Source organism: Leopardus geoffroyi, chromosome D4, assembly GCF_018350155.1.
Source record: "Leopardus geoffroyi isolate Oge1 chromosome D4, O.geoffroyi_Oge1_pat1.0, whole genome shotgun sequence".
NCBI classification, from domain to species: domain Eukaryota; kingdom Metazoa; phylum Chordata; class Mammalia; order Carnivora; family Felidae; genus Leopardus; species Leopardus geoffroyi.
In genome coordinates this window covers 22,734,633-22,749,037 of record NC_059342.1, presented here as the reverse complement: position 1 = coordinate 22,749,037, position 14,405 = coordinate 22,734,633, and the positions used below count along the sequence as shown (strand labels likewise).

General features: G+C 37.6%; 2 long non-coding RNA genes across 3 annotated transcripts in view; one reads left to right on the top strand and one right to left on the bottom strand.

Moving 5' to 3' along the window:
- The window catches only part of LOC123593200, a 68,637-nt gene extending 60,265 nt beyond the window's left edge, over positions 1–8,372 (top strand). For both annotated transcript variants that reach the window (XR_006710181.1, XR_006710182.1), the window contains one exon: positions 8,266–8,372. This is a non-coding gene — a long non-coding RNA (uncharacterized LOC123593200). The remainder of the gene's footprint in view (positions 1–8,265) is intronic.
- LOC123593198 lies at positions 5,806–13,325 on the bottom strand. The gene is made up of 3 exons (XR_006710179.1): positions 12,956–13,325; positions 12,558–12,649; positions 5,806–5,849 (listed from the first exon to the last, which is right to left on the bottom strand). It is a non-coding gene; the product is annotated as an uncharacterized LOC123593198 (long non-coding RNA).
- Between the last annotated feature and the right edge of the window lie 1,080 nt (positions 13,326–14,405).

Below are 14,405 nucleotides of genomic sequence, written 5' to 3'. Positions count from 1 at the left end.
ATGTAATGTAGATTAAACTTTTCTGGATGAAGCAAAGATTAGGGTCCCAAATCATGCCCCTTCTCAAGAAGCTCCTGAGCCACCTTTGAGAAACTGGAGATTTTGTAGACCAAGTTCAAAACTGCTGTTCTGGAAGATCTGTAGGGGTTTTCCCAGAATTCATAGTGTAGGATTATAGAACATGGTAGTCTAAATTGCTTGCTAACTCTGTGTTGCTTCTTGGATATTCTTTTTTTTTTTTTTATTTTATTTTATTTTATTTTTTTTATTAAATTTTTTTTTTTCAATGTTTATTTATTTTTGGGACAGAGAGAGACAGAGCATGAACGGGGGAGGGGCAGAGAGAGAGGGAGACACAGAATCGGAAACAGGCTCCAGGCTCTGAGCCATCAGCCCAGAGCCCGACGCGGGGCTCGAACTCACGGACCGCGAGATCGTGACCTGGCTGAAGTCTGACGCTTAACCGACTGCGCCACCCAGGCGCCCCTTGGATATTCTTTTAATAGTCTAATGAACTGGCTCAAGCCTGTATCCCTGAATTTCTTCCCTACCTCATATTTGAAGATCCATATCCCCCAGTCTTTTTTATTTTATTTTATTTATTTATTTTGAGAGAGACAGCGAGAACGTGTGTGTAAGCGGAGGAGGGGCAGAGGAAGAGGGAGAATCCTGAGTAGGCTCGGCGCTGTCAGCCCCATGTGGGGCTAGAACTCCTGAACCGTGAGGTCATGACCTGAGTTGAAATCAAGAGTCTGGATGCTCAAATGACTGAGCTATCGAGGTGCTTGAACACATCCCTCAGTCTTATGTTGCTCCTGTTCTAATGAACACACATCTCTTGTGGTTCTCTTCCTTCTGCCCACATTCACTCAACATGAATAGCAGCTGCCTTCTCTTTGGTTCTCCTCCAAGAACCACTCACATATGGTTGTGTGGGTAGTTGCTTTTACTTATGGTTTGGCAACAGTGGAAGGTTGTGGGGGGTCATATCACCTTATAGCACAACAGATACCTCAAAATTGAAATTTAGCCATTGCTGTTCTAAATAGCCCCAAAGCCATAGTTAGCACTGAAAATTTTATGTATAATCTTTTTGCTTTGGAAAGACTTTACTCCAGGATGCTGGGGTATCCTGGGGTATCCTTACTGTCCGTACATTCTCCACCTACCCCCACACCCTTCTTTTGAGGCCACTCACCTCTCTGTGCACCATCCAAAGTCTTCTCATTTATAAAAAAACAAAAGAAGGCATTTATTTCTTTCTTTTACTCTTTTCTAGACTACCACCATTGTTCTACCTAAATGGCTCATCAAGATATTTTGCTTAACAAAAGATAGTTCTGTTCCTACAAGAAATTCTGCCAAGGTCCTTTAAAATAACATTCCTCTGCTTTCCAACTGTTAGTTATGAAATTCTATGAGGTACTTGTATTAAGAGATAGAAAGATGAAACAGGCAAAAGCTTTATATTCCTGCCACTAGGTTGGTCAGAAACATAAAACGTTGAAAACCAGCCTTTTAAAGACATGGGCTGAAAAGGAAGTTCTAATGGCCTGCCCAGCATTGCCGAACTCAGCCTGGCCAGCCTTTCTTCCAGCCCTGTGGTTTCTTTCTATTTAGCTCTGAAATAGGTGGCTTTTCCAAGCCTTAATATATATTTTTTTAAGTTTTTATTTTAATTCCAATATACAATGTTATATACAATGTTATATTAGTTTCAGGTGTACAATATAATAATTCGGCACTTCCATATATCACCCTGTGATCATCTTGACTGTGCTTAATCCCCATCGCTTCTTTAACCTATCCCCCCCCAAGTCCCCCTCCCCTCTGGTAACCATCAGTTTATTCTCTATAATCTAGAGTCTGTTTCTTGATTTGTCTCTGTCTTATTTTTTCCCCCCTGCTTGTTTTGTTTCTTAAATTCCACATGTAAGTGAAATCATATGGTATTTGTCTTTCTCTGACTTATTTAGCTAAGCATCGTATTCTCCAGATCCATCTGTCTTTGCAAATGATGAGATTTCATTCTTTTTTATGGCTGAATAATATTCCAGTGTATATTTATTCTACATCTTCTTTATCCATTTATCAGTTTATGGACACTTGGACTGCTTCCATATTTTGGCTATTATAAATGATGCTGCAGTAAACATAGGGGTGCATGTATCCCTTTGAATTAGTGTTCTTGTTTTCTTTGGGTAAATACCCAGTAGTGTGATGCCTGGATCTATTTTTAACTTTATGAGGAACCTCCATTCTGTTTTCCACAGTGATGGCTACATCAGTTTGCACGAGGGTTCCTTTTTCTCTATATCCTCACCAACACCTGTTGTTTCTTCTGTTGTTGATTTTAGCCATTCTGATAGTTCTGATAGTCTCTAATGAGATAGGAAATACCTCATTATAGTTTTGATTTGCATTTCTCTGATGATAAGCAATGATTAGTATCTTTTCATGTGTCTATTGGCTATCTGTATGTCTTCTTTGGAGAGGTGTCCCATTTTTTTAATTGGATTATTTGGTTTTTGGGTGTTGAGTTTTATAAGTTCTTTGTATGTTTTGTATATTAACCCTTTATTGTGTGTGTCATTTGCAAGTATCATCTCCCACTCCATAGTTTGCCTTTAGTTTTGTTGTTTCCTTCACTGTGCAGAAACTTTTCATTTGACATAGTCCCAATAGTTTATTTTTGCCAAGCCTTAATATTTGCCCATAGAAAGAAGATACTTTTAAATGTTAGGTGCATACTTAGGGGGTAATTGTAAATGTTCTGGAATTTTAAACTTTTTATTATCTTTACACAAGTGGAAGAAGAAATAGCACTAAAAAGATCCGTATTCCTGTCGCCTCTCTTGATCAATTTTTAACTCATGGCAAATCCTGTTTCATCTAACTTCCCCCCACAGATGGATCATTTTGAAGCAAATCCAAGACATTGAATCATTCTATTCGTAATATTTTAGTATGTATCTCTAAAAGATAAGGACTCTTTTAAGACAACATAATTATGTAGCCATTATTATACCTGAAAAAGTAATAATAATACTGTTATATCATCAAATAGCTTTAGTCAGTGGTCAAATTTCCCAGATTATTTAAAAAAATTTTTTTTAACAATTGTTGAAATCAGAATCCAAATAAGATTTGCATATTGCAATTGGTTGATATGTCTTTTAATTTTCTTGTAATGTATAGGTTCTCCTCTCTCCCCACTCCCCATTCATTGGAAAAACTTGGTCATTGGGTCTGTATAGTTGTCCATAATCTTGATTTGAGATTGCATACTCAAACTATCATTTAATAAAATCCTCATTCCCCATATTTATTAGAAACTGAAAGTTAGATCTGGAGTCTTCTTTTTATCTACTTCCACTTATCTATCTTATCTACTTCCACTAGAAAGCACATATCTGGTTATCACTTTTTTGGTGATTTGAGGAGCCATTAATGATAATTTTCTGCATTTGTTAGGTTAGCAGGACTTGTACATTGATCACAATTTAACACTATAATTTCTCCCTAATTTATAAGGTGAAATATTTCTGTAAGAAAATACTTTCCCTCACCAACTGTTTGGTTATCCTCAAGTATAGTTAGCATAGGAAAGGCAAGATATATTCTTGATTTTGTTGTTGTTTGTCAGTTTTTAAAATGTTGAATTCATTCTCTGGCATTCTCCAAAGGTAGCCAATGAGTAATTATCTTAGCATCATAGCAGTCCAATTCATTTAAACATATATGATGTGTTTTAATCCATTGTAGTTACTATTAATATAAATATTCAGATTGTTTCATCTTTGGCTATGTAATCCTTTTCAGATTGGCTCCTGGGCCCTTGTGACAACTGTGATAGTCTTTATTTTTCAAATAAAAATTGGAAACAAACAAAAAATCATAGTATAGAAAAAGTCATAAAAATTATAGTATGAACTCTTCTATACTATGATTTTTTTGTTTCAAATTTTTATTTAAATTCTGGCTAGTTAAAATACAGTGTAATATTGGTTTCAGGAGTAGAATTTAGCGTTTCATCACCTATACAACACCCAGTGCTCATCACAAGTGCTTTCCTTAATACCCATCACCCATTTAAACCATCTCCCACCTACCTCCCTCCATCAACCTTCAGTTTGTTCTCTAGAGTTAAGCATCTCTAGGGCACCTGGGTGGCTCAGTCAGTTAATCGTCTGACTTCAGCTCAGGTCATGATCTCACCTTTTGTGAGTTCGATTCCTGCATCAGGCTCTGTGCTGACATCTCAGAGCCTGAAGCCTGCTTCAGAGTCTGTGTCTCTCTTTCTCTCTGCCCCTCCCCTGCTTGTACTCTGTCTCTTTCTCTCAAAAAAAAAAAAAAAAAAAAAAAAAAAAAAATAAATAAATAAACATTAAAAAAGAGTCTCTATGATTTTCTGCCCTTTCTTTTTTTTCCCCTTCTCCTATGTGCATCTGTTTTGTTTCTTAAATTCCACATATGAGTGAAATTATATATTTATCTTTCTCTGACTGACTTATTTCACTTAGCATAATACACTCTAGCTCCATCCATGTCATTGCAACTGACAGTGTTTATCCATTTATTTTATTATTATTATTTTTAATATTTATTTATTTGAGAGAGAGAAGGGGGGTAGAGAGAGAGAGAGGGACACCTAGAATCCAAACAGGCTCCAGGCTCTGAGCTGTCAGCATAGAGCCCGATGCAGCGCTTGAACTCACGGACTGGGAGATCATGACCTGAGCTGAAGTTGGATGCTTAACTGACTGAGCCACTCAGGTGTCCCAGTGTTTATCCATTTAAATGATTATCCATTTAAATGTTCCAGGTTCATCTGGAATATTTTATGCCAGAGGCTTAGAATGAGTTGGTTCCTTTTGGTGGGAAAAGGTAGTTAGAAATCACAATCTGAGTGTCAGAGTGCTTGTTGGTACTGGAATGGTGATTATTTCTAAGAATTTTTAATGGATTATAATTTATAAAATCATAATATTATAAAATTAAAAGCACCATACTGTTTTTGGCCTGATGTTAAATAAAAGTACATGTATATGGAAACTCCAACAAATTGCTATTTTTGCCATTCTGTTTTCTCGTATCTTTCCCTGTATCCACTTGGCTTACAGACAGATAGGACATGGTCCCAAATGACTTTTCCAGCAGAGGCATTTGCTGATTTGTAAGGAGCAATGAAGAGGCTGAGAAGCTGAACAGAGATTTTGGCACTTTCATGAGGCTGGGATGAAATAATTGGAATTAAGGGCCTGCCAAGAAGAAAGGCTTTCATTTGGGATTCTGAAGGGCTGAATCTTACAAATAAATGACGTGAAAATAGACCATCTGCCACAGGAACTATATTTCAGCTCTGATCACCTCTCTCCATGATGCATTAAGATGATCTGCTCCCCACCCTGACAGAAGCACACCCCTGGAAGAGAGAATACATTTGTAATAAATATCCCTGTTAAAAAGCTTGTGTGTGTGTGTGTGTGTGTGTGTGTGTGTGTGTGTGTGTGTATACAGAAAGATACAGACAACCCAATAGAAGAGTGGGCAAAATACTTGAACAGGCATTTCACAAAAGACAATAGTCAAATTACCGGGACTCATATGAAAGGTCCATAGTCTCATTATATTTCATCACAGAAATGCAAATTAAAATCACAAAGATATAATAATGTAGTACTGATACCTGTAGTACTGATAATATGTAGAATGGCTAAAATTAAAAAGTTGGAGTGGCGCCTGGGTGGCTCAGTCGATTAAGCATCTGACTCTTGATCTCATTTCAGGTCTTGTTCTCAGGGTCATGAGTTCAAGTCCTGTGTTGGGCTCTGTGCTGGGCATGAAGCCTACTCAAAAACAAACAAACAAACAAATAAATAAATAAAATTTGGAAAATACCAAGAGTTGGTGAGAATGTGGAGCAAATAGATCTTTATCTTACAGAGCTGGTGGGAATGCAAATTGGCACAACCATTTTGTAATACTGTTTGGCAATATCACTTATGGCTGAACACCCAATTACCCTATGACCCAATAATTCACTCTCAAGTGTATACTCAACAGAAGTGCATAGTATGGTCCTCTAAAAAACATAAATAAATATGTTCATAGTGGTATTTTTTAAATATCACCAAACTGTAAACAACCCACATATCTACCAACAATAGGATCAATGATTAAACTGTGGTATATTTATACAATAGAATATTATAAAACAACAAAAATGAAACTACTGTCACATACAACACAGATAGACTTGACAAACATTATGTTACATGGAAGAAGGCAGACATATAAGTGTATATACTGTATGATTCCTTTATATAATGTTTAAAAATAGTCAAAGCTGGTCTGTGGTGCTGGAGATCAAGATGGTGGTTAACTTGGAAAAGGAGGGTGGAGTTAGGGTATGGAGAAGGCATGTGGAGGGGGGGGGGTCTCTGGGTGCTATTCATGATCTGTTCCATTATTTGGGTGGCAGTTACACTTAACGTTCATTTTGTGATTGATATGTCTACTTCCTCTTTTCTTCTTTCTTTCTTTTTTTTGTTTTAAGAGAGAGGGTACAAGTGAGTGAGAGGCAGAGAGAGAGGGAGAGACAGAGAAAGGGAGAGAGAGAGAAAGAGAGAGAGAGAGAGAGAAGCAGGACTCACCTATAGTGGGTCTTGGGCTCACCTGAAGTGGGGCTCGAGATCACCCAATGTGGGGCTTGAACACACAAACCATGAGAACATGACCTGAGCTGAAGTCAGATGCTTAGCTGACTGAGCCACCCGAGGCACCCCGATACATATAGTTTTGATTTATGCATTATTCTCTTAAGTATATTATACTTCAACACAAAGTTCTATGAAAGAAGAATCTGTTGATTTCTTTCATCAGACTCTGTTTCGTTTCCTAACTATTATCTTCTAGACCTATATACTACTTTATTGACTTCAACATCTTCCAGAAAATGTAATAATCAAAGAAACAAAAGATACCAAAAGTTAAGAAACTATTATTGAGAAAGCAATAGCCAGAGAGATGTAAGCCAGCCAGAGATAGGTAAAGATATGAGAAAATAGAACAGTCACAATAACAATTTTCTTGAGCCTCCATATACATGTACTCTTTTTTACATGTTCTTTTACTTAACATATAGCCAAAAAAATAATACCATATTTTTTCCTTGATAACAACAAAAAAACCAAATAGGTACTTACTGTAGTAAATTCAGACATACTGCAATATATAAAAGAAGGGAAAAATAGCTATGTACTACCAATAATCCTGTTACCTTAGAACAATCTTTGTAAACATGTTGTTGAATGAACTTCCATTCAACCTGCTCTTAAAAGATATTTACTGGACTTGAATTCTACCTACAAATTTTGTTTCCTGTTATGTTCACTTACATGTATACCTGGCAATGCATTCTGCTTATCTAAGTTATCTAAAGTGAGAACAAAGATAATCAGCTGTGCCTAGCTGTGAAGGGAGGACCTGGCTACTGTGAAAATCCATAGAGAGCAGCCATAGAGAAATGAATTGAAGGACTGTTTCTATAATCAGAAGATTATTTTTGAGAGATATATTTTTCTCTGCTGTTCAGTTCTCAAAGCTGAATACTTTGGAGGCCAGTAATTAGGTTGTTAGGGAATTCTCTGAATTCCCCAGAAAATAACTTCATTTTTTCACATTTCTGCATTGTAGATGTGGAATAAGGCTGCATTAGGTGGCATAATGGAGTAACAGGCTCTTTTGGTTTTTGGTTTTTTAAATTTTTTTTAGACTCTATTTTTTTTTAATGTTTATTTATTTTTGAGACAGAGAGAGACAGAGCATGAAGAGGGGAGGGTCAGAGAGAGGGAGACACAGAATCTGAAACAGGCTTCAGGCTCTGAGCTGTCAGCAGAGAGCCCAACGTGGGGCTCGAACTCACGGACTGCGAGATCATGACCTGAGCTGAAGTCGGCTGCTTAACCGACTGAGCCACCCAGGCACCCCATAACAGGCTCTTTTGTATCCTTGCTGGGACACTGTAAGGGTACAGGTGGTACCTGCTCACAGGGAATTTTCTTTGGCATTTCATCTGCTTTGGAATCCTCCTTTCCGTTGGGTTGAGTTTAAATTGCAGGGTGCATACTATAGTCATTGCCTGCCAATCCACGAAGTTTCTAGAGGGTAGGCAAGGTTTAATCATGTAAACCCCAGTAACATTTAGGGACCCACACTGTTCAAATGTTCTTATCCCTGTCCTTTACTCATCTCCTTATCCAGGGCACAGGGTAATGTGAGATGCTGCACTTGTCCGGTGTTTCCTGTTCGCACCTGTTCAGCACTGTCTGTGAATTCAACATAGAAAGAAGGCCATGTGAATCTCACTGGTGAGTGCATTTCTTCAGAGTTCTTATAGGAGGGGCAGTGTTTGAATGAAAGACAGCATAGTTATAAAGCACTCGAAAAGTTGTGGTGAATGGACCTGGGGGAGGTATTATGCCTAGTGAAATGAGTCAGCCAGAGACAGACAAATACTGTATGATTTTACTTCTATGTGGAATCTAACAAACAAATGAACAAATCAAACAAAACAGAAACAGACTCATAAATACAGAAAACAAACCGATGGTTGCCGGAAGGGAGGGGGGTAGAAGGAGAAAGGAAATAATAAAGAGAAATGAATTAAGAAGTACAGAATTCTAGTTATAAAATAAATAAGACACAGGGATGTAATATACAGCATAGGTAATATGGCCAGTAATATTGTAACAACTTTGTATGGTGACAGATGGTAACGAGACTGATCATGGGGAGCATTTTATAATGTATATAAATATCAAATCACTATGATGTACACCTGAAACTAATGCAGCATTGTATATCAATTATTCTTCAGTAAAAAATCGTGGTAAAATGTACATATCAAAATTCCAGTGGCACTAAGTACATTCACACTGTTGTGCAGCCATCACTACCATCTAGTTCTGGAACCTTTTCCATCACCACAGAAGGAAACCCTGTACACATTAGCATCACTTCCCATTCCCATGTTTCCCTATCCCTACCTCCACCCCCAGCCCCTTGCAGTTGCTGTACCTGATTTCTGTCTCTGTGGATTTGGCTTCAATGGATATTTCATATAAAAAAATTCATATAATATATGGCCTTTTGCGTCTGGCTTCTTTTACTCAAAAATGTTCATCTGTGTTTTGCTTGTATCATACTTCATGCCTTGTTGGGACTGAATGGTGTTCTGTTGTATGAATATACTATGTTTATTTATTCATTCATTGGTTGACGGGCATTTTGTTTCCACCCTTTGGCTACTATGGATTGTGCTGCTACAAATGTTTGTGTACAAATATTTGAACACCTGTTCTCAATTCTTTTGGGTGTGTGTCTAGGAACAGAGTTGCTGTATTCATTTGATAATTTTATAATTTAACTTTCTGAGGACCCCCCAACTGTTTATCACAGTTATAAAGAAGTTAAGTCTGGAAATTTCAGTACTGGAGTTCTGTTTAAACTATGTGAAATTAGGAAGTAGTTTCAAAACTTCTCTTCCATTTACTTATCCCAATCCCCCTCACTTCTTCCAAGGTCTAATTTCTTCATACTGTCCCTTAGATTCCTAGGGCTTTTTTTTCTTTTCCCCCTAAAGCAGACTGTTCTGGCCCACTTTTTTCCTCACTAACTGCCATCTTACTATCAAACTTACTTGTTCTTTTTCTTCTTCTTTCATGGCACTTAACAAAGACTAATTCTACTGTGTTTGGATGCTTATTGAGGGATTACTTCAGTGTGTCTAAAGCTAGGACGAACATCAAAGTGGCCTAGAATGCTTCTGTCTCACCATGCCATTACCTCTAGCATTTCCTACTAAGCTACATATTCTGGAAGGTGAGGCTCAATATGTGCATTTTGAAAATCTCCACCAGATGATTCTGTTGCACACATCTGTTTAATAATGGATTAATATGTTGCCTTCATAATTTTAAATTTAATAGGAGTGTTCAGAGTGTAATACTTTATCCCAAAGGTTAGGGCTAATGATAATATTTCTGGCACTAAAGCATGTGGATGGAAAAGACATTTGGACATTTGGGAGCAGTAGAGAGGCTTGAGGTGCCTTAATTTACATTGAATAGGGAGATGGTGGATTACAGGACTGTTTTTCATGACTCTAGGTGCATATTGTTGGTTGAAAATAAGCTGCCCCCATTAGAAAAGCAGATTCCTGAATCTTGCAGAATTGGCATGAAAGGACAGCATGAATTGATTGGGAACTGCAGGGATTTGTTTAGTATAAAACAAATTTGAGATCTGGAAAAAACAGTTACTTGACTTTGCTTCTAGAAGGGAGAACAGAGCTGAGTGGAAATGGAGGGCTCTGAGAAAAAAGAAGAAACATTGTATCAAAGCTTGACTATGTTATGGCTCTTTTTCTCCTAGACCAGTTGTCAGTGGTATTGGGAGCATGGGAATTGACTGAGAGACTAAGAGGGCGCTGTTAGCAGTCAAAAGATGGGATAGAAACCTATACTTTTTTAATTCAGAAATTTGTGATTATTTGGTATGCCTTAGATTCTGTATTTATGCTAGATAAGTACATTTAACAATGCATTTTATTTAAGATATTTATCTTCATATAAAAACTAGTACTGCACATTAATTTTTCCGGCTCTAAAATCGGTCAGTCTTAAATTGTCGTGTATGTTCCACCACTTGCTGGAAACATTTCCTATGAGAGTTTTATTCACAGAGGAAACCTTAAGAATGTGATGAGCCGAAGAGTGTTAAAGCTTCAGACATCCTGACTCTTGTTCCCAAAACTATATAAAATAGATACTAGGATTAATATCTCATAGAGATAGTTTAAAAACGACTTAGCTAACATTTTGTGAAGCTCTTGGGAAATTATGTATTTCTTTATACGATCCCAGCAATGAGAAAAAAAGTCTCAATACTTTGAAAACATGTCAGAAATACTACTAACTATGTTTAACGTAACTCAGGATATCAGTTGGTTGTTGCTCAGTTGATACCCTGGGCTAGGACAACAGGTGTGCCAGACTCACACGTGGGTTGAGATATGAATAGTGGTGCTAATTACACTTAGCAGTATTGGTAGCCAGTTAATGTAACAGAGAATCCCACTAACCCTAAATTCATAGCAGCCAGGCTAAAAATAATATAATCCTAGTGCTGACTGATACACTGATTTTATTTGCCTGTTCAGCTACCATAATGATATACATTATTTTATATTCTCTGATCTATCTGCTGTTGGAATTAAGATGGAATAAAAGCAAAATTGAAAAATATTGGAGAATTTCTTCTATAGTAGACATTTTAAAAATGTGGGTTCAGTTGTTTCATCCTATAGCTTCAAAAGGAGGGTTTATTTTGTTAAATCACATAGTAAATAAACTAGTTCAATGCCACAAACAGGTACTAAGTACTAGTTTTTCATTATGTATTTTAATTTGGAAGCTTACAGCTTGAGAAGTGCACAGGTTTCACTCTCAAGAATATTAATATGAGTGTCCTTTTTGCCATGACAATTTAAGCAAACAGTAACCATACCTCTACTCTAAAAGCAAGCTGTGAGCCAAAATACGTGTTTTCCCAACATTAGTAATATATAGGCCCACTTTAATAAAAAAACTTTCACTCATTCTTCCCACATCGAATTAACTGATCTTGTTTTAAAATAATGGTACTTAAATACATGCAAATATAACTGTAAGTGTAAGCTCATTATGGTTATAGATGATAACCAGTTATAAAATCAAAATGCATTTGCAAATTAAATATCAAGAAAATTACCAAACCAATGAAATCCGGATTCGACACTGATTTAAGAAAACTTAGTTGTTGATTACAGTGGACTCTGAGCCTTTATTTAGTTCTACTTAGTTTTGTATCGTGGACTAAGTTTTCCCATTTCTTTAGTCAAACAATTCACTTAGTTAACCAGGATTTCCTTTGGCTTACAAGTGGCACAGTATGTCATTTCTATTAATTCCCGGTCTGCTTTCTCTGCATTAGCACATGCAAGTTACAATACTACTACTGGATGTCAATGCAATAGAAAAATGCAAGTGCAGGCATTGAAATGGAGTGGAAGCACTCATTAATAAGGTGGTTATCCATGTGGCCCAAAATATGCTTTCACAGATTTTTTAAATTCTTTTACATTTATTTATTTTTGAGAGACAGAGTGAGACAGGGCATGAGCAGGGGAGGGGCAGAGAGAGAGAAGAAAACACAGAATCTGAAGCAGGCTCCAGGCTCTGAGCAAGCTGTCAGCACAGAGCCCGATGTGGGGCTCGAACCCACAAACCGTGAGATCGTGACCTGAGCTGAAGTCGGATGCTCAACCAACTGAGCCATCCAGGCGCCCCACAAATGTTTTAATCATCAGAAAACACCAAATTAAAAAATCGTTCTAGGCAATCTGGCAGGATTTTCTTCCTACCCTCAAATTGCTCTGGACTGCCTTGCATTGTGCTTGTTCTTATTTTTCTCATTCTAGAAGTGTAGCTCTGCAACTTGACTTCGGCACTCACCTCTGACCTCTTCAGATACTGTAGTTCCCTAGAAGTTACATCTGGTATTTTGGACTGATGAACCCCTCTGTGGACTTTGACTTTTCTGACTCCTATAGACAGAAAGGGGGCAAAATAGGTTGAGTGAAAGATGGCACACAGAGAAATTCCTGCTGCTTTTCAGACTCCTTTGTTCATTGCAGTCTATTGGGAAGCCCACTAGTCATCTCATATATGAAATACATTAACCGCTGCTCCCCTGCCTTCCTCTCTCCCCCTCGGTTCCACACCGCACTGCTGGATCAGTGCTCTAAAATGCATTCTAATAAAGACATTCACTTTTTTTTCAGTTGCTCTCCAAAGAGTTTATTCTCTGTCACCATGTATTCAAAACCCTTCACAATTTAACCTCAACTTACCTTTACTCCCAAGCACCACCACCCCCTGTGGTACACCATGGTCCAGCCAAATTGGATCACTGTTTGTTCCCTGTACTTTTCTACTTCTGTCCTTGCTCATGCCATTCCGTCTGCTTGCGATGCTTCATTCCCCCCATCTGTGCCTTCTGAAATCTGACTCGTGGCTTAATGCCCAACTCAGATGCCTCCTCGTCTGTGGTGAAAGCATTCACTGACCAAAGCTGCTGGAAGTGAGGCTCCCTCTGAATTCTCAGTGTACTTGGTCCTTCTTTACATGACCCCAATTTCATGCTGCCTCACAGTAGAGCCGTGTATATACATGCCTCACCTATTGCTGCTTGTAGAGTGTCAGATTCCTGGAGGCAGGAACCCGGCCTAATTTGCTTTCCTATTTTCCCCACCGTCTAGTCCGGTGCTTCTGGCATAAAAGAAACTAAATGCTATTTTCTGTATAAATAGGAATCTGAAAATCACAATTCTTGAAGAGGTGTGAATAGTTTAATATGGTTCTAAGTAATAGATGTTATTTTACTTTCAAAAATAACATCTACTAGTAAAGTCTGATAAATTTTTCCAGGTTTCAGGCCAGATAGTTATTTTCATGCATGATCAATAACAAATTTAACAATTTGTTCAAAGATAAAAAATGATCATTATGAAGAATAGGCAGCCAGTTCACACTCACTAAAATGAAAAGAGACATTTTATGCACGTGGAGGAGATCTAATGAGAAAACAGAGCAATGGTCCAAAACTCTGGTCCAAGGATGTGTTATAAACCGTCTAGAAGCTATGTTTACGGAAAACAGCTGACTTTGGGTGTCTATCTATGAGGCCCTGTACTTTCTGGCAATCATTTTTTGCTGCCAACTTTGAAACATGAATAACTAATTCACATCAATTTGTTGACTTCACTGACTTGACTTAGTTTTTACTTATTTATTTTCTCTAATAGAGTGTAGCATATGTTAATAGGAAAATGAAAATACATAGGGATACATTCTTCCACTAAACTCTGACATGAAACTGAGGTCAAACTTATCATTCAGAGAAATGTTTTGGATTGTAGATAAATAATTTTCTTCTCTTGGGCCCTATTAGTGTAAACAGCTTTATGAATGGGCACATTTTTCCCCTGGTAGAGTTTATTTTCAGACAAGTCTAAACACATCACTTTCTCCTTATTACATCACTGTTGGTTGCCAAAATTATAATAATACATTTATCAGAATGTCTGCCATGCTGATGTTCTTAGTTATGAGGAAGACTGCATGGTAGAAATGTCTTAATAATGAGGAGGGCCACATGACTAGCCGTAGTTGACCAAAGACTCTATAGATGTGTAGATGACTGCCTGACTCCTGGCAGAGAAACTAACCATTGTCAGTCAAAAGTTCTTGCAGTTCTGGAGGCAGTACGAGCAGCACATTGTTTCTGGCACTTGGGTGGGA